Below are 15,141 nucleotides of genomic sequence, written 5' to 3'. Positions count from 1 at the left end.
ATAACATTGTTGTTAACTAAAGTCAATGCTTTATTAACATTTTCTTGTTTTTTAAAATAATGTCCTTTTTTTTGTTGTGCTAGGATCCCATCCAGGATACTAAATTACTTTTAGTCATTATGTCTCTTTAGGCTACTATAAAATAAAATACAATTTGTAAATAAATTACTTTATAAATTAATTTATAAATAAAATACTATAAAATAAAATACAATTTTATTTCTGTACTTTTTGGATAACATAAATCTGTGAGCTTGAAATTTTAATTTTGTGTTAGAAATTTTGTTGTTTCGTCTGTCTCAGATTTTATTATGTAAATTATATTATTCAAAGTTGCCTAAATCCATTTGGAAACCTTTAAAAAATACTGGGGATTCTTAAATTGAATTTTTTGGCTTTTCTAATCCAGTTGTGTTTGAACAAAACACCAATATTCTACAAAGTATTAAGCACATATTTTTATATTTACTGAGATGAACTCTGGTGACTTTGGGTAATAAGGAAACCTCTAATATTAAGTCATGTTTACGAGTGACTAAAAGACTCTGGAGGGAAGAAGAAGAGAAGGCAAGAGGGAAGATGCACTGCTGGTTCCCAGATGTGAATCTCAATGGCATCCTCAGAAGGGAGATGGAACCACAGGAGGGGCAGAACTGGGGACTCTATGTGATGACCAGCAGGCCAGCAAACAAATGGTGCTAACCGGGGCTCCACGTGCGTGGTGTCTGCAGGAGAAGGCAAGTGGGAAACAAAGCTGGAAGGGGGTCGGGGAGGCCAGCCTGAACTGGGGACACAGCTGAGCCCCCACCAGACTCCAGCACTCTGCAGGACCCTGGTCCACCTCTGGGCTCCACTGACGCTGTGAGGGGAGGATGGGTCAGGACAGCCAGCCAGAAGAAGGAATCATAGTGGTGCAGGCTGGGGACTCAAGAAACCTGTGTCCACCGGCTCTCAGGAGGGCAGGTGAGGAGAGCTTCCTCCCCTGGGCCTAACCAGCAAACTGGGCAGTAGGCCCTTTTCAAGGCCCAGACTCACTCAGCCCATCTGATCATTGTCCTAAGGCTTCTGTAAATGTGACCAGGAGTTGTAGGTTAAACAACAGAAATTTACTACTCCCCTGGTTTTTGAGGTCAGAGGTCTGAAAGCAAAGTTATGGTGGGGATGTCTAATGAATAGACACGTAAAAATCCTTAAAAAATACTTGCAAATCCAATCCAGTAGAACATTCAAAGAATTATACACCAAGTGGGTTTATTCCATGTATTGATGAGTATCTCAACACAAGAAAATAAATTGTTGTAATACACATTAACAAATCGATAAGGAGAACCACAGGATCGTCTCAATGGCTACAGAAAGGGCATTTGAAAAAATCTAGCTTCCATTCTTAATAAAAACCCTTTGAAAGGTAGGAATAGAAAGAAACTTCCATAATGTAAAAAAACGGCATATAGGAAAAACTCACTGCTAACATCATACTCAATGATGAGAGACTGAAAGTTTTCCCTCTAAGGTAAGAAACAAGACAAGATGCCCTCTGTCACTCCTGTTAGTCAACATTGTGCTAGAAGTTCTAGCTAAAGCAGTTAGACAAGAAAAAGAAATGAAAGCATCCAGATCTGAAAGGAAGAAGTAAAATTTTCACTGCAGAAAACAAGATCCTATATTAGGAAGTCCCAAAAAAAACATGACAAAGTTACTAAAGCTAATAAATCAGTTCAGCAAAGTAGCAGGATACCAGATCAACATGCAAAACTCAGTGGTGTTCCTATACAGTAGACATGGGACCCTGCAGGATAGCCTGACATGTCCTGGCTTCCAGAGGAAAGTGGGCATGGGGAGGGCATGGGGAGACCAAGTGCCATTGAGGAAGCTGGGCCTGATGCACTGTCCACAGAGAGCTGCGGGCTTCAGACAAGAGCCCTTGCCTGCCCGAAGTGAGCGTGCATCGTTTCAGAGCAAGTGAGACATTTCCCCACGTCCTACACTGTAGAGAAGGAAGGGCTCCACACTGTGTAGAACAGTCAGCACATCTGGGGTGGGCATGGGGTGGAGACCGAGAGGAGGTCCTAGAGCCTGGGACCATTGAGTTGGACTCGGGTACATAACACCAAGACCAGGGGTTGAGGTAAAGGATTCCAGGCCTGCTTAATGGGAGGCCTCTCAGCTGTGGTCGGGGCTTTGAAAATTGGGTTTTGAAGCAGACAGGGGGGCCCTGATGCCAGGCTGAGAGCCAAGGTTTCTCTCACCACAACCTTAAACCTCTGCTTTGAGAGTCAACTCTCAGTGCCATTCTCACCTCCCCCACAGAGCCTCACCCTCTCCTGGTCTGCAGAAGGCCCAACAAATGGCCCACCCTCCCCCCACCCCTACGTCGACTTGTTGCATCATACCAGGCTCTGCAGATCAAATCTTACTCGAGTTGCCCTCACACTCCACAGGTTGGAGCTTCAGGTCACCTTTTCTGCTTGGCTCACCTGGGACTCCTTAGCCAAGCAGTTAGGCTCTAAACAATATCCCAGGCCATCCTTCATGCCCTTCTGCCCAGGAACAGAGTCCTCATGCTACCAGGTATCCTCACAGGCAAGCCTCACAACCTGTGATAAAGTGGGGGAGCTCCCATTTCTTGCAAATCCAGGTATTTCGTGTTATCTAAATTCCCAGCACTTCTTCTTCCCACTGGCATAAATGTTCTTTATTTTCAAGAAGTGCTGCCACTGTCACAGCACAGTCACAGCTTGTGTTGACTATTATTGAGCCTGGCTCTCCAGTGGGATCAGGAGAAGGGAGGATGGAGTGGATGGTTTCTGATGGAGTGAGCCACCCACGGAGGACAGTAAGCTGCCATCACTCCAGAGAAGCTTTGGCCACGGTGGGGCAATGGTGGTGGTGGTGCAGTGCACACACGGTGAAAGCATCCCATGGGTAGCAGCTGAGGTAGATGAGCTTCATTAACTACAGATAAGGAGTGCACTGTTCATAGATCATGCTAGATTCCCCCTAGTACACCAGGTCCCTCTCCTAAGCTGTGAGCCAAGGACACCACCAGCCTCGTAAGTTCTCCCCTTTATTCTCCATCGCATCAGTTACCAACTCTTGCCAAATGTTCTACTAAAATAGCTCTGGACATTTCTGTATTTTAATGAAAGGTAATAAAGTATGTGGACTGTCACATAGAAATACATATATAAATATTAGTTTAAATGAAACAATTTGTAACCGAATATAAAGAATAGGTATATCCACTCTTATGACTATAAAGGCTAAAACACTTCTTACGAGAGATTAGAGGAACATGGAATTAAGTAAATGGCTTCATGTTAACTAATTTTGTTTCTGTAACTTTATTTACCTTTCTATTTTAAAAAAAACAACAGAACAGCTGTGACAAAAAAAAAATGTTTCCCTGTCAATCCCTCCTTTTTCTTTTCCAGGGCTTTTATAGGTTTCTGTCTTCTGGCATCAAGAATAATGCAGTTGGAGAACCTAAGATGGTGGCTAGGTGAGACAGGGCAAAAAAAAACACCTCCATTAAAATACTAGATGAAAACCAGAAAGTGACCCAGAGCACCAGTTCCAGGATAGCACCAGCCAGCCAAGGTCTACTAAATCTACAGGGACCGTGCATTTGGTGAAACCAGGAGTCTGCATTCTGAAACGAGTGAGTCAGCTGAAAGTCCCTCGGCCATGCTGCGGTGTGGGGAAACGGTGGGCTGGCATTTGGAGACGGACTAGTTCTTTAAAAAAAAAAAAAAGCCCAGGAGCAGCTGCAGATATGATGGGGAGAGCCGTGCATTGAAGCACGGTGGGAGTGGGCTGGGCTAACGCCTCAGTGTCTGGCTTGGAGGATACCCCTTCCCACACCTGCTACTGATTGTCACAGGGCCAGGGGAGCAAAGGGGAGCCAAAAGGAGAAAAAAACGCACTTTGCAGCCATCTCCCCGGCGGGCTGGGGACACTCCTGCTCGGGGCCGGACCCACAGCCCAGAGCCGCACAAGGAAACCCAGTGTGATGGGGAGTCCTTCCCTCAGCACCGTGCACGTGCCACAGTATCGGCCATGGACAGGGGCCTTTAATACACCCACAGCTGATTGTCCTGGAGCTGGGAGGGTGGAGCTGTGTGAAAAGGGGGAAGTTAACACGTCCCATTCAACCATCTTTGAAGTGGGCTGGGAATGCCCCTGCATCGCCCAGCGTCCCAGGGCTTCCCTGGAGGCCAGTGCACACTTGTGACATGGTGCAGCCCTCCCTCAGCAGAGGTCCTGGAAGAGCCCAGCAGGGAATGGGGACCCGCTTTGAAATCCCAGGGAACCTACACCAATACCAAGGACTTACGGGTCAGTGGCACAATCTGTGGCAAGACTGAAATGAAGGCTTAGACTCTTGCAATAGCCTTAAATCTCTGGGAACAACTGGGAGGTTTGATTATTAAAGCTGCCTTCCCTCCCTAACGACTCAGACACACACCCCTCATTCAGGGTGGACAACACCAACAACACACCCAAATTTAGTGCAGCAGTTGAACCCCTCAAGAATCAGATCCCCACACCACAAAGACAAAGTTGGGGAGAACTGACTTGAGGGGAACAGGTGACTCACGGATGCCATCTGCTGGTTAGTTAGAGAAAGTGTACGCCACCAAGCTGCAGTGCTGACAAATTAGAGATCAAGTAAAGCAAATGCCAAGAGGCCAAAAACAACAGAAAATCTTAAAGCATATGATAAAACCAGACGATATGAAAATCAAACCCAAACACCCAAATCGAAGATCAGAAGACACAAAGTACTTGGCACATTTAATCAAAGAACTACAGACAGGCAGTGAGAGCATGGCACAGGATATAAAGGACATAAAGAAGACCCTAGAAGAGCACAAAGAAGAAATTGCAAGACTAAATAAAAAATAGAAGATCTTATGGAAATTAAAGAAACTGTAGGCCAAATTAAAAAGACTCTGGATAAAGATTAGAGGAAGTTGAACAACAACTCAGCCTCCTTGAGGACCACAAAACAGAAAATGAAAGAAAAGAAAGAACGGGGAAAAAAAATCAAAAAAATTGAAATGGATCTCAGGAATATGATAAATACAACATCCAAATTTGAGACTCATTGGTGTCCCGTGAAGGGGAAGAGAGGGTAAAGGTCTAGAAAGAGAATTGCAAGAAATTTTGGGGGAAAACTTCCCAAACCTACACAATATAAATACACAAAGCATAAATGCCCAGCGAACTCCAAATAGAATAAATCCAAGTAAACCCACTCCAAGACATATTCTGATCAGACTGTCAAATACTGAAGAGAAGGAGCAAGTTCTGAAAGCAGCAAGAGAAAGGCAATTCACTACATACAAAGGAAACAACATAAGACTAAGTTGTGACTACTCAGCAGCCACCATGGAAGCGAGAAGGCAGTGGCATGACATATTTAAAATTCTGAGAGAAAAATTTCCAGCCAAGAATACTTTATCCAGCAGAACTCACCTTCAAATTTGAGGGAGGGCTTAAATTGTTCACACACAAACAAATGCTGAGAGATTTTGCTAATAAAAGACCTGCCCTACTTCAGGTACTAAAGGGAGCCCTACCAATAGAGAAACAAAGAAAGGAGAGAGAGAGAGAGAGAGAATTTTAACAGACATATGCAGAATATTACATCCCAGGTCACCAGGACACACATTCTTCTCTAGTGTTCATGGATCTTTCTCCAGAATGGACCGTATGCTGGGACATAAAACAAGCCTCAATAAATTAAAAAATATATATATATATATAAAAAATAATGCAACAGTATCTCTGACTGCTTTCTCTTCATTCTAGGTCATTCTATTACTGCTGCTTTCCCACCTTGGTTCTTTACTTTGTGTCTCTTTCTTAAAAAATGCTCTGCAAATTTACCTTTTTATGTTATTTTATTGGTTACTAACAATTTTATTTTTATTTTTGGCAGAAAAGAGCAAGTAGTACCCTGTATGAAAACATCAACCTCGTGGAGTTGAGACTCATTCAGCCATATGAACACGTTATAACGAACTGTATCTGTGAATCAAACTTCAGAGCCCGGAAATGGAAAACCTGGCCATTGCCGTGAAGAGGTATGGAAGTCATCCTTTCGGTGGTCCTTTAACTTGCTCTCTGACCCGTGTGGCAAATGGACTGAGCTGCGTTATCACCTTATGATAGCGCTGAGAGGGGAAGCTGATCAGGCGGTAACTTGTGGGGTCAGCCAATAGTCAGTCAGTAGGGCTCTGTGATCCCATTATATCAACTATTCTAGGCCAGTAATTAGATGTGAAACAATTTGGAGACATTTTCAAAAAATCCTACATCGAGCTAATTGAACCATACAGGAAATGGTCTGTCCCGAGAGGTGGGCGTAACTCCCTTTGAAGCCTGGCTTTGTCGCCTACGGGTGTGTGACCCTGGGAAGGTTATTGCATTTCCCTGAGCCTCAGCTTTTGCATTTGCAAAAGGAGGATGACAATATTCACCGCTTCGGGGTTTGAGACTATGTAGATGACATCAGGGAAGCAGCCCCTTCCACAGCACCCATCACATGGCGGGGGTGGAGCAAGGCTTCTTTCCCTCTTTCTAGCCCTGCTCACCTGGCCCTCCCACCTGAGCTAAAGCCAACACCTGTTACACCCTCACTATAATACAGTAATTTTATCTAAGCTGTAACTGGCTTACAGGATGGCTTACTGGTTTTAACAGCAACCCCATGTGGTAGCAGCATTTACATTGTTGCATTACAAGTGTCAGCCTCTCTTTTCCCCAGCAGGACCAAACTATTGGGAAAGAGAGGGTGCTTTCTCTGTCACACATCCTGGGTGTTGTGCTGCATAGACGTTTCTCACTGCCACGTGCTTCTCCCCACACTCCCAGCTGCTGCCACCCCACCCCGCTGGTGTCTGGAACTTATAAATACACCCCTTTGATGGGTGCTGCCCATACTGCATTGGGGGTGGGGGGGTGAGTGCTGCAGTTTCCACTTTTTTCAGCTCCTCTGTCTCTCTCTTCTCCCCCTCAGCAAGAAGATGAAGCTGTCATAGTTGACCCTTTGAAGTCACTGAAGGGAATTAAAATGGAGACGGGAAAACGTAGGGATTAACTCCTCATGGGGGGTTTCTTCTGAATGTTTTCAGTTCCTGACCTTAAGTTTGCCTTCTAGGGGTCTGCATGAGGGTAATAAAGGGTGGTCTTCTGATCTACAAATGTTGGAGAAAATTCTGGAGTAAGGACCTGAGCTCCGGAGTTGGCTTCCCTTGAGTGGTGTGACTGGCAGGCAGACACGTGGATTCTTCAGATTGTCCAGTGACTATCTGTTGAAACACACACAGGTACACACAGACCCACACAAAGGTATGTGGACACACACACTGACACAGCTTCTCAGGACAGTTCCATGTAAACCCTAAGGGAATAAGGGAGCAGTGTCCTTTATGTTCTCATCACTACCTCTCTCCCCATGGATTAGCACGTCACATTAGGATGAGCTGTGCTGGTGTCTTCTCCCTGAACGCCTTCTCCTTTCAAAGCCTGTGCTCTCTGGCTGGGATCTGGAGCCTGGCTCCATTCTGAGCCAGCAGTTTCTATTTGCCCCTCTCCTCCTAGCTGTCAAAGACCTCGCTTCCATGTTTAAATGATGACCTGTGATCATAGGGCAGGCTCAGGGCTCCCTGCCGGCAGGTGACATCTGTTCCCACCAAGGGATCCTGGACAGATTTTTCTCACCTCTAAACTCAGGGCTCATGTCGCCCTCTCCTCTAAATGCTCCCTGTCTCCTTTGGGATATGGTGGGAAGCTACTTGTCTCTGACACATCCTGAATGGAATCTGGTCGTATCTGTGATGCTCTAAAACCCATCCTCTACAGTTGCAATAAGTCATGTAGAGAGAGCGCAGAAAGAAGTTATGCCAGCGGATCCTGTAGTCAGGTCCTCTTAAGTTTTTCTCATCTTGAAAAGCCCTGAATGCTTTTGTGTGTGTGTTGTGTGATGTGGTGTGTGTGTTTTGTAATGACAAAACAAAGGAACTGGGTAGGGTTGAACTGTGCAGTGTCACTGTCAACCTCCCTAGCCCCTTCCCTTCTAGAAACCAAAGCAGTTGACTCAGCATGCTGACCCCTACACCCCAGTGTGACGACAGAAGCCACCACCTTCTTATGGAGAGAAAACTATATATTTGGGGAATAATAAACATCTTGGTTTGGGAGAAGCCAAAACCATAGAAGATGGGTTAGCATGAAAAAAAAAACAAACACAGGTTTTTCCTCTACTTGGACTGCATGCTTCCTTGGACAAGTTTTCCCACTGAGACGGCCTGGAGAAGCATTTTCTGTCCGTGACCAGAGAAGCCATTTCTCCACTGACAGTGCCGTGGGCAGTGGGAGGGCGGCCCGAGTTCCCTGTCATCCATGGCAAATGGTGGTAGGAGTGCTGAGGGACGTGGGCTCCATGGGGTGGAATGCACAATTGCTCATCTTGATACCCAATTTCCAGATATTTCCGTCCTTGTCTCTGATCCAATTTTCTATGATAGGGCAACTCTCAGGGGTTGTCATGGCGATGGCAGGTTGATCACTCATCACTCTTCTTTGTTTACGTGGGAGGAAGCTCGTGACAGGAGGGGCCCCTCCCAACCGGAACCTGACCTTCTGCTTCTGCTTACTTAACTCTGAGGCCTGAAGTGCTATTTTTCTCCTCTAGGCATCTGGCCAACAGCTGACATGAGCTCCCGAGTTCAGCATCAGAAGCCTCTTTGTCATATACATTGGTTTGATTTTGACTGGTTCCCGCCAAGGGCAGAGGCCTGCTGTGGGCTTGACCTTTTGCAGAGTTCTTCTATGCCCTTTGTCTTTACTGGAGAAAACCCACTGAAGAAAGCGACTCAGTCTTTTTCCCTGGGGCTCTCGTGGTGCAGAGACTCTCCCTTCTCTGGCAGGAACTGGAGGTTCTTGCTTGGGGGTGTTTGCTATTCCCCTCCCCTGGCCAGTGGGCCCATCTTTCTGGTTGGGGAACTCCTCAATCTTGCAAACCCTTCATGATCTTCTCGTTTGGGCCTCCTACAGTCTCTCTCTCCGTAGCAGGGTAAAGTCTTGTTCTGGCTTTTCATGGGGCCTGGGGATTCAATATTTTGGACTCCTGCCTGCACCAGGCTGCTCTTTCAACTGCCATGCAGCCATCTTGGAGAACTGGCCTGTTCCCACTGGTTGTGCTCCGGGGACGGCGCTGGGCACTGATAAGCCAAGATCCTGCAGCAAGGGCACATCAGTGCGGCCATCTGAGGCTGAATCTCTGGCTCACTTTCATTTTGATCTCAGGTTTACTAATGACTTGCAATTTAGGGCTTGGTAGTTCTAGAACCTGGCAGCAGACATTCTAGAGGGTGTGAAATTTTGACAGATCCCTGGAGACCCTAAACCACTCAAATTCACATTTAAGACTGGGGAGTCTGCCTGCTCACTGGCTCTCAAGATGTCGCTATGCTGGGGTTGAAGAGCAGGGACCCCTCGCTGCTCTCTATGACCTTTGGAGATTGGGATTCTACATCCATCTCCAATACTGATTCACAGGGCTGGGGCTCCTGGGGTATTATTACTCCCACTCCTCCTCCCTTGGCCATTCTCTCCCATGACTTGACTTGAGGTGGCTCCAGGCTGCCTCTCTGGGTCTCCAGGACAGTCTCACTCTGTATGGGTCTGCTCACGATGCTGGGGGTGAGGGGCTGAGGAGACTGCCTGCCCTCCCTCCGTCAGAGGGGCCTCTGAGAGCTTGTGGTCATCACCAGGGGGGCCTGACTTGGGATGCTCTGGATTTCCTCAAATGCAGGGATGAGCAGGGAGACGACTCTTCAAGGTGGAGGCTAAATTTGTTGGTACCACCTTCTCTTCTGACCTCACCTGGGGCTTTTCTCCCAGAGGCTTGCCAACCTCGGCTATTTCATGGGTGACTGCTGTGGGAAAGGCACACTGTTGAGGAGGTGAGGCTTGGGCCTTTCTCGACTCAAACAGTTTTGTGGTCTTGCGAACTTTAAGGAGTAGACTCCACCTGTGCTTCACCCAAAGCTTTTTCCTATGCTTCCAGCACCTTTTGTGTGACCAGATTGAGGAAGAGAAGCTCTTGGGAGGTGTTCACGCAATATCTGACCATCCAAGCATACCAGCTTTCTGGTTTCCATCTGAGTGTCAGACTTGGACAAGGCATGGCTGACAGAAACCCAGAATGCTGCACTTTCACAGGGGTTGTACCCTTATTGATCTGCCACCACTCTCTTGTCCATATGGACTTCTAGGTCACTTTCTACTTGTTTCTTCTCTGAGATCCTTGCTAAGACATTTCCTGATGGCCTCTTCAATTCATTTTCGACTCCTCGGTAGAGTCCTTCTCAAAGCTCTCTGATTCCTGAGATACAGTATATCGTGAGACCCTCCCTAAACTATACCCCAGATCTGCCTTGGGTCCCTCCCTACTGCTGGAAGTTTGCTGAATTGCACAAATGGAAGTCTCCTGGGTGCCTGGCTTTCAGCTTCTTTATGTCCCTGCTACTTTGCTGTGTACATACAGAGGGCCGAGAGGGTTCTTGACAGATCCCTGGCGATTTTCTCTGAGGCTGCACCTGTTCCAGACCTACATGGATCCTACGGGCAGGCTGCCCTGCTGTTGGACAAACCTCTTTGGAAGGTGTTGCTCCAGGTGCCTGCAAAGCACGGGGCTGACAGGAAATCCCAGGAAGGCTGGAGACTGACTTGTGGGCCTGGAGGCTTGGCCTCCTGGGGAAGGTTAGAACTTAGAGAACTAAAGGCTTCCTGAGATCGTGTGACCACGAAGGGTAAAGCCCTCCAACTCTCTTTTTGCTTCTTCAAAAAGTGACATTCCGTGTTGAATTGCAATTGGCATGAGGGATTGTGACTCATTCTGGGAGGTGGGCCACAATTCTCTACAGGAAACAATCTGAGGAGAACAAGGTACCAGAATGGGACGGCTTGACCGGTCAAAGCTTGAGATTGTTGGCGTAGAAGCAGACAACCAAGACTTGTTATATAAAGATGCACTCAGTGGGAGTGACATCAAGTCATGCTGAGAAAGAGTCAAAGGGGAGCCTATCAGTGGTGGAGCAGAGAAGGCTGTTGGAGGCTGAGGCAGGCCAAAGAACCAGAGGCAGGTGGTGGGGGTGAGAAAGGTGTGATGGTTGGCGTGAGCGATGGTCTAGAGGTAGAAAAGGTTCTGATGGCTGAGAGGCACTCAGAGGTGAGTGCAAAAGACCAGGAACTGAGGGGTTGGTCAGGTATGGTGAAAGCTTGGAGGCCAGAGGTAGAGGGGGCTTGGTCAGAGGAACTGTGGAAGCCCAAGGGGACACAGCGGGGCAGCGTTGTCTATGGGTTCCTCACGTGGCAGATGGGCTTCAGCAGGTGCCGTTTTGCACATCTCAGCAGAGGGCTCTTGACATAAGAGCTGATGAAAGTTGCCCTTTGCAGGGAGCTGACCCAGGAGGCTGCAGGAGATAGGAGGCAGAAGCTGCAGCCAGGAGCAGAATGGGGCCAGGAGAGCCTGGCAGAGGTGGGAGAATCTGAGGCACCTGGCCCCTCCACTCCCCACCTGTCTTCACCATGCTCCTGCCCTCCCTCACCCCAGAGTTTTTCTGTTTCATTCTCTCCCCATGGATTTCCCATCCTTTGTCAGTCCCAGGCCACCCTGTGGCTCTCTGATTGCATTGGAGATGGTAGGAACAGTGACACAGGAGAGAGTGGGAAAGGTTACTCACCTTTGCAGAAGCAGAACAGGTCTTGAGTCTCCTTCAGTTCTTGCAGGCTCTCTCTGCAAGCTGGAAATCAGGGGACTGGGTTATGGGTGGTGAAGGTAGGGGCCTAGGGATCTTACAGGAACCTGAGTGGAATGTCCTTTTAGGGGAGACCGTTGGGAGATGAGGCTCTGGAGCTCAAGCATCTGTGTACAAGATCACATGATCCCTGATTGTAAGAGGAAGGCTCACGTGTGGGTGGGCTGAACCATTTGCAAAGTTTCCTACATCCAATACTCACTGTGACTTCTCAAGGAGAGCCTTGGAGGGTTAAACAGCTTTGTCCACAGTTGGACCTGGATTTCTACCTTCAAATTCAGCCACTATATCTGTCTACTACATCCCACACTGCTCCCTAATGGGCACCACCCATTGCCCAGGCCCATCATTGCTTCATTCCCAGAGAAGGTCCCAGCAGGTAATCTGACAAGGATCCTAGGCTTGGATTTCCTTCCCAGGAGCCCCCTCGAGGGTTCTGTTTCCCCAGAGGGTGTCCTCTAGTGCCTGACACCCTCCATGACCATGGACCTGGCCCCCCCAGGGACAGGAGAGATTGAGGTTAACGCCTGGGGTAGGGGAGTCAGGGTTGAATGGAAAGGACCTTACCTTTCAAAGCTCAATTTTTCTTCCTCCTCCTGTTCCTTCCCCTTGTCCCCATTTGACGCTGATAGACAAGAAAAGAATGAATGAGGAGCTGGGACCCAGTTCTTTTCTCTCTCAAGATACACAGCAGCCATTCAGTATTCATGAATAACATGACTCTACATTTAATTAATGGGGCTCTGTTTTTCCATTTATTCATTTTATAGCGGGTAAAACTATTTTTTTCCTTCTTTGAATAATTCAAAGAAGAATTTTGTGAGATCTGCAATGGATTTCAAGAAGGGGACAGACTTCAGACCTGTGCTCTGTCAGGTGGATTCTGCTTCCCAGGGCTAGAGCTCAGCTCCAGCCTCTGATCAGAGGCTCTCATGGCCTCAGCAGTGCTCTCTAGATCAGTGCCAACACGAAGGAAAGCCCCAGAGATGCCTGTCAAGGGGAGGCGACTGATGAGCCAGCACTGGGGCTCTGTGGTCCTGCAGAGATCCAGAACTCTCTCTGAAATCCCATCATGGCTGCTGAGTCCCTGTGTTTGGGGGGTCACCCTGGAGCCTTTACCACAGTGAGACAGATGGGCTGAAATCTTCAGGTAGAAACCTTGGTGTCCAGGCTATACCCTGCCCTGCTTGGCGGGGCCCTAGAAAAGGGTGTTGCATTCTTTCCCAAGATTTCCCATCTCAAGGATCGCTCTACTTGATTTAGGAAAGTGGAAATAGGAAGAGAGAAAAAGAATGAATCCCTGTTGTGTTGGGCTGAGTGTCCCTTACCTTCTTGATGTATCTATGTCCCTTAGGCAGCGGTAGAGTCGGATAACTTGGGAGGTATGGAAGTAACAGAAAAAAGAGCCCCACTCCACATAAGAGGGCGAAGATGATATCAATCAGCCATGAAGTGGGAGTGGAGCTCAGCCATGTAGTAATAAAGCTTCTTAAGGAAAAGAGATAATTGTCCATTGTCTGAACATAGCACAGCTGCCCACGGGCAACTGGGCAGTAAAAATGAGCTCTGGACTGGAGTTCCAGGCCCACATCACAAAGCTATGACTTCATCAAAGAGTTCAGAAGGGTGGGGGAGGGGACAAAAAGAGGAGGCTGGCAGCCCCTCCCCCACCCTTCCTCCATCCTTGGCAGTCTAGATCCCTTCAACTTCTCATCGATGGACCTTATTGCAATTTTCTGTTCATTCCACCTGTAACCCAGATGTTGCCTGGTTTCCCTTATCCCTTGGAAATCTTGGCTTGAGTCCCACCGATTTCATAGCCTTTGAAAATCTGAAGCCCTGACACTTTTTGCTGATTACCAGGGATTTTTACTCTCACAATCTCTTTGTCTTAAACTCTAACTATCCCACATTATGTTTTCACCTTGCACCAACCCAGACAGAGAATTTACATTTATTCATACTTATTTAGCTTTGTAAATTTTGAATAATTTTTTAAAATTTTTATTTCATTCAATCTTTGCCATCTTCAAACAGAGGGACTTGTACAAAACTAAATTAACAATTATTCAAAGACCACAAAGCTAAATAAGTATAAAATAAATTGAAAAACTTAAACCTTCAGAGGATATTTTATAAGTATCCAGAACTTTGTTTCTGAAATTAAGAAACATTAAACTGCTCAAAAACTTTGGAACTTTTGTACATGCACCTGCACAAACCTACACACTCATACCCTCCGATGAAACAAACCAAAATTTTCAGATCTACAAATAAAGCATTTCTTTCATCCAAATGCCTTCCTTTAGTATTTCTTGTAAGTCAGGGCTGCCAGCAGTGAATTCCCTGTCTTTTTTATCTGGCAATACCTTTACTTGCCTTCATTTTTTTTTTTTTTAATCATCATTTTATTCAGATATATTCACATACCACGCAGTCATACAAAACAAATTGTACTTCCGATTGTTTACAGTACCATTACATAGTTGTACATTCATCACCTAAATCAATCCCTGACACCTTCATTAGCACACACACAAAAATAACAAGATAATAATTAGAGTGAAAAGAGCAATTGAAGTAAAAAACAACACTGGGTACCTTTGTCTGTTTGTTTCCTTCCCCTACTTTTCTACACATCCATCCATAAACTAGACAAAGTGGAGTTTGGTCCTTATGACTTTCCCAATCCCATTGTCACCCCTCATAAGCTACATTTTTATACACTGTCTTCGAGATTCATGGGTTCTGGTTGTAGTTTTGATAGTTTCAGGTATCCACCACCAGCTACCCCAATTCTTTAGAACCTAAAAAGCGTTGTCTAAAGTGTGCGTAAGAGTGCCCACCAGAGTGATCTCTCGGCTCGTTTTGGAATCTCTCTGCCACTGAAGCTTATTCATTTCCTTTCTTTTTTTTTTTTTTTTTAATTCAATTTTATTGAGATATATTCACATACCATACAATCATCTAAAGTATACAATCAGTTGTTACAGTACCATCATATAGTTGTGCATTCATCACCCCAATCTATTTTTTGAACATTTCCTTGTACCAGAAAAAGTGAAATAAGAATGAAAATAAAGTAAAAAAGAACACACAAATCACCGCCCCCGACACACACACACCCTACTTTTCATTTAGTTTTTTGTCCTCATTTTTCTACTCATCCATCCATATGCTGGATAAAGGGAGTGTGATCCACAAGGTTTTCACAATCACACTGAACCCCTTGTAAGCTACATTGCAATACAGTTTTCTTCAAGAGTCAAGGCTACTGGGTTGCAGTTTGATAGTTTCAGGTACTTAC

This window comes from Choloepus didactylus, chromosome 10 (assembly GCF_015220235.1).
Source record: "Choloepus didactylus isolate mChoDid1 chromosome 10, mChoDid1.pri, whole genome shotgun sequence".
Taxonomy (NCBI): Eukaryota; Metazoa; Chordata; class Mammalia; order Pilosa; family Megalonychidae; genus Choloepus; species Choloepus didactylus.
This window is presented reverse-complemented; position numbering follows the sequence as displayed.